This window comes from Rutilus rutilus, assembly GCF_951802725.1.
Source record: "Rutilus rutilus genome assembly, chromosome: 8".
Lineage (NCBI taxonomy): Eukaryota > Metazoa > Chordata > Actinopteri > Cypriniformes > Leuciscidae > Rutilus > Rutilus rutilus.
The window spans coordinates 22048520-22054203 of record NC_140222.1 but is presented as its reverse complement, the minus strand read 5'-3'; the positions used below and the strand labels follow the sequence as shown (position 1 = coordinate 22054203).

Sequence of the window (5684 nt, the reverse complement as noted above, 5' to 3'; positions counted from 1 at the left end):
TGCGACTGCTCGCAGAAAAAAAAAACCTGAGAGGAAACCACCAGACACCCTTGAAAAGAGGATGTAGAACTTGCACTGACCAAACTGTTTACTGCTAAACAGGTCAAAGTCCATGAGATACATGTACAGATTTTCTAGACTAATCAGTTTTCAAGTTTCAATTAGTTTTACATTTCATAAATACATAAGTGCTATATTATCACCTTAACAATCTAATTTTGAAGTTTAACTTTAACTTCAAGCCAAACTTGTAATGTGTGAGGGTGTTATCCGTTAACAGTTTCATGTGAGCGACAGGTTGCCCCGCCCTCGCGCCAGTGAACGCATCATCAGAGAAGAAAAGATGGCTGCGTCCAAAATCACATACTCTCGTGTACTTCTTTTGAATATGCGCCTACTTTGCCACGCTTAAAAAAAGTATGTTATATATAGTGTTAATGTGTGTAGTATGAATGTAATAGACGTACTACATTCTCCATGCTGTCATTATCATGTGATCTACCAGCTTCAGTTGCGTCGCTTCACTGCCATTCACAAATCCTCTCCCGTGGCCTCATGTCCATCGTACGCATACTTCAGAATCTCACTGGAAGAAGAAGGTCATCCGGGTACTTTTTGCCTACTCTTTTATGAGTAATGTGAATTTGGACATAATTAATTCGTCACATTAGCCTACTGTTTTTCGCCTAGGCTACTAGTATAGGGAAGTATGCGATTTTGGATGTAGCCAAAATATAGGAGGGAGTGGAAGTTGTTTTGATTAAAGATGAAGAGGGAACATGAATTTATGGATAAATCATTTATTATAAATACAGCAATGTTCCATAGAGAAAAAAACAATAAGAATTGCCAATTTTGATAGCCTATCATGGTGACTTTGATTATGCTAGCTAGTATTTATACAGCCTCTGGAACATGGAAACAAGATAACAACCAAAATGTTATCTCTTGGACCCTAAAGTGACTCTGAATCCTGCAATAGTTGTTATTATTATTATTAGCCTGTTATTATTATTATTAATTATACATTTTAATTAGGCCATTAATAATAATTACTCAAAGTACAAGTGACAAATATTAAATGATAAATCACATCTATCACAACTAAAAGGTCAAATTGAAAATCTAGTATCCTTTTTAGACAGCTCGCAAATTAAGTCATCAAGACTCTAGACCAATCAGATGATTCGAATGAACCGATTGATGACGCCATCTCCGATTCCATTTAATTTCTACAACCCATATCAAGCCTTAACAGAGTTTATGAAATAAATTACATTTATTAAATTGTAAATACACACAAAAAGAAGTGTAGGCTAGCATACGAAATAGATGTGCACTATAGCCCAGGGATCGGCAACCCGACAAGCATGGGATATTAAGCGATGGTTTATGTGATTAAAATCTCACACTTTAATAGTATTATATAGCTCCTAACTTACTAAAAAGTAAGTTATGAATGAAGGAATGAATAGCTACCCCAAATGTACGTAACGTCTGTATGCAAGTTTGAGGGACTTTGTTTAAATTAAATGGCCTACGTATATTGCCACGTAGGCTATCATATAAAGCTATATTTGATCCCAAACACACCTTAAAGGGATAGTTCACCCAAAAATGAAAATTCTGTCATCATTTACTCACCCTCAAGTTGTTCCAAATCTGTATGAGTTTTTTTGTTCTGCTGAACACAAAGGAAGATATTTGGAAGAATGTTTGTAATCAACAGATCTCGGTCCCCATTGACTACCATAGTATATATTTTTTCCTACTATGGAAGTCAATGGGGACCGAGATCTGTTGATTACAAACATTCTTCCAAATATCTTCCTTTGTGTTCAGCAGAACAAAGAAACTCATACAGGTTTGGAACAACTTGAGGGTGAGTAAATGATGACAGAATTTTCATTTTTGGGTGAACTATCCCTTTAAAACTTCTTTATGTCCATAACTAAATAATAATTTACAATGTCAGTGGCGTGCACAGACCTCCTCCGGGGCAGGGGCAGAAGGACCAAAAAGGGCACTTTTTTTAAAAAACATTAAAAAACATTTAAAAAAATCACCTGTATTTAAAGCAGTACCCATCTGTCTGTTGTGTTTTTATATATTTGAATGTCTTCCTCACAATTAATTGGAATATCTCACTCGATGGAGAGCAGCAGCAATGAAAAGATGTTGATACAATTAGAATGCATAACACATCAAACAAAAATAGGGAAATGATGATAACTAAATATTATTTACTTTACCAAACAAAACAGAGAATCAAGTAGGTAATTGAGGAATTCATGTTGATGTTATAAATTTTATGTGTGTATTCAGTAAAGTGTTAGCTATCATGAAATCAGTAACACTTTACAATAAGGTTTCATTAGTTAAACATGAACTAATAATGAACTGCACTTCTACACCATTTATTAATCTTAGTTAATATTAATTTCAGCATTTACTAAAACATTATTAAAATCAAAAGTTGTATTTGTTAACATTAGTTAATGCACTGACTGTGACATAACATGAAAAAACAATTAAAAGTTGAATTATTAACTAAGATTAACAAATAGGTCTACAGTATAGCCTAACAAATGTTTTGCTCATGATTAGTTAATGTTAGTTAATATGAATAATAAACAAATGAACCTTATTGTAAAGTGTACTATGAAATCAGAGATATAAATTCCTTATAATTTAGAGCTGGACATGGACTTAAAATTTCCTTTCACTAGATGTATTTCCCCAAGCTAGCTAATAACACTTGCTATGGCCTTGGATAAAAAACGAACGACATTGTCAGACTCAGAATGCGGCTGAAATTGAGTTATACTTTTATGATTGTTAAGCATAACTCACAACTTTTACAGTAGCATCATGGTAGGATAAATGTAACTTTTCCGTATTAGCTTAATGTCTGCTGCTCGTGTAGTTTGAAGACTCGGGGCGAACTGCTGCGTACTCCGCCTACCACTTCACCTCCGCCAAAAAAAATGTATTTAATATTTTTTTGTATTATTATTGTTAGTGGCAATGGTGTGTAAGTGTATTGTTTATTATAGCCTAATATTTATTTTAATAATTATTTACATTTATCAGAGAGGGGCACAATACATTTAGAGACAAAAGGGTCAGGGGCTTGAGCCCACCCCATACCCCCCCACCCCCCTACCCCCCTGTGCACGCCACTGTACAATGTAATATTGACTAAGATAGGCTATGCTCAACTATTTACTAGAGTGGTTTACCTCAGCGCGTCAGACTGTGATACTTGTACCAGCAGGTAGATGGCGCCGTTCCTATTTAAAGACGATGCTAACCATACAGAGATGGAGCATTTCTCTGTCTGTCTGTATTTATATTATAAACATAGAAGATATCAAGAAAGTCAAGAAAACTTATAGAAGAATTAAAGTGACAGCGATAGAGGAGGACGAGAGGCTCGCACGGTAGACGCGTGAGTCTAGATTTCACTTTGAGACTGTTTGTCACTAACAGCTTTTGTGTTGGACGGAAGAAATGCATGTGTACGTTTTGTAGTGTAGCAATGCGAAATTATTTCTATTAAATTTATTCTTTTGATTAATGTCTTTTATTAATTATATTCTTTATAGATTATTAATCTTTTACATGTTATTATTTCCATAATCAGTTATAGCCTAGGCCTATATTTTCTAGGCTACTATATGGCACATGCTCTGATATGTTTGATTGTTTTGGCGTCTCTTCTGTGCTGGAAGATCGAGTGTGTGCATTTTCAATCAGAATTGATTAGGTGATGTATCTTTGTATCAGAATATGCCTATGTCTGTTTCCATCTCTGCAGACCTGAGATAATGCAAGATCTGCAATATTCTCTGTTTTCCTCTATCTTTGACATTTGACCAGTCATGCAGACCTAGCCGTTACACTAAGACATACTGGATCAGTCTGTTTGACCTTTTCTTATCAGACTAAAACATACGTTTAAGAGGATGTATAGGTTTCCTGTATATATATTCGTTGCTCTTATTTTGCTCTTCACTTATGCCTCTCTTTTCATTCTGCAAATGTCTTACTTATTTTGTCCTTCTTTCTCTATACTCTGATCTTCACAATCTTTGTGTTAGGTACAGTACTTTGGATTTTATTATAAACTATTATGTAGCCGCCTACTTGATTCATTTGTTTGTCTCTATAATTTTACATTTTTTCTTAATAAATGTGGTATTCCTTATGCAGATTTGATCTTTGATATAATCATAGCTTGTCTGTCTGGATTTCATTGCATCTGTTTGTATCAGGATGAGGGAAATGTGAATTATGACTTTTTTCTTTTTTTATGTGAACTAATCCGTTAAGGTAAGTAAAAATGTAATCAATACTTTTGTGTGCAGCCTATAATACATTATGATCTTAGCCCACTAGCTACATACTTATTCGGGTTTGCTTTTTGCCATTTTCCATCATTGTGAGTTTACATAAAAAAATAAAAACACTTATTAGACAGAAATTAATTTTTTTAATAATTTACTCATCAAGGCAAGAACAAAGAGAAGCAGTGAAAAGATAAACCTATTTCAAATTTTGCATTACATTCATGCTTAAGTAAACAATCAGGTCGAATGGGACAGACGAAACTCCACTTCAGAAAACTACAGAAAAAATTAAAATAAAATAATTAGCTGCTAATATCCATGTAGAATTGAGTTTTTCTGTGATAAATAAAGCTGAATTATAGATGTGTTTTACCTCTTCATCATTTGTGCTGTAAAGCTGCTCCAGTTCCTCATCTTGATGTTGTTGGTGTGTTTTCTTACACACTTGAAGTTTGATCTGCAATAGACCTAAAATACCAGCAACATTTCTGATTAAACATTATATGATTCATCACTAAAGGAATGTAACATGAAGCTTTTAAAAGTAAGATATTTTATATTATAGATTATTTTTATTTGATACATATAACCCAGAAATCTCACCTATTATTGCCGAAAACATCACAATGCTCAGTATGACATATAAAATCATCAGAGTTTGCTGTGCATTCGGACTTTGTGAGTTATTGTTCACTTCTGTCTGATTCTGATCTTGAGCAGCTTCTGTTAAGAACAGAAAATAGAGTTTTATGTTTAGAAATGTAAAACATGCATCAATATTACACAGACCTGATAAAAATAAAAGTTGAAATACAAATTTGATACATAATGTGCATGATTTTAGATAATTTATTGATATAACAACAGATCAAAGATAATTTTATACACTTACCAGTGATGTAAAGTCTGGTGCCATCACTGAGCTGTAGAAATGGGCCTGTTTTTGCACAATAATATATTCCTAATTCATCAATAGTAATGTTACTAATAAATAACCGGCTCAAAGTTAGTGATGAATATTTGTCTTTGAATCTTTCGTCAGTGTATTGAGATGATGTAGAACGTGATGTGAAAGTTCGCAGTATCAACACTGGAGAATCTGTCAGATTCTGGAAAATCCAATAAATCTCTTTTACATCAATCTGACAGTCTAAAGTCACGTTTTCCCCTAAATTCACCTGTTTATCTCTTAAACTCTGTGTAGTTTGACACACCAGAACTGTGAAGATAAAACACACAGTAAAACACACAATACCTTCAACCAAAACTATCCAGTCATGTGAAGATCACAGTGAAAGTACATTGAGTAACTTAAACTTACAGAAGAGTAAA

General features: G+C 33.7%; 1 long non-coding RNA gene across 1 annotated transcript; it reads right to left on the bottom strand.

Moving 5' to 3' along the window:
* Positions 1 to 4564: 4564 nt before the first annotated feature.
* Positions 4565 to 5088, bottom strand: LOC311296072. The gene is made up of 3 exons (XR_014628479.1): positions 4956 to 5088; positions 4726 to 4820; positions 4565 to 4628 (listed from the first exon to the last, which is right to left on the bottom strand). It is a non-coding gene; the product is annotated as an uncharacterized lncRNA (long non-coding RNA).
* Positions 5089 to 5684: the final 596 nt, after the last annotated feature.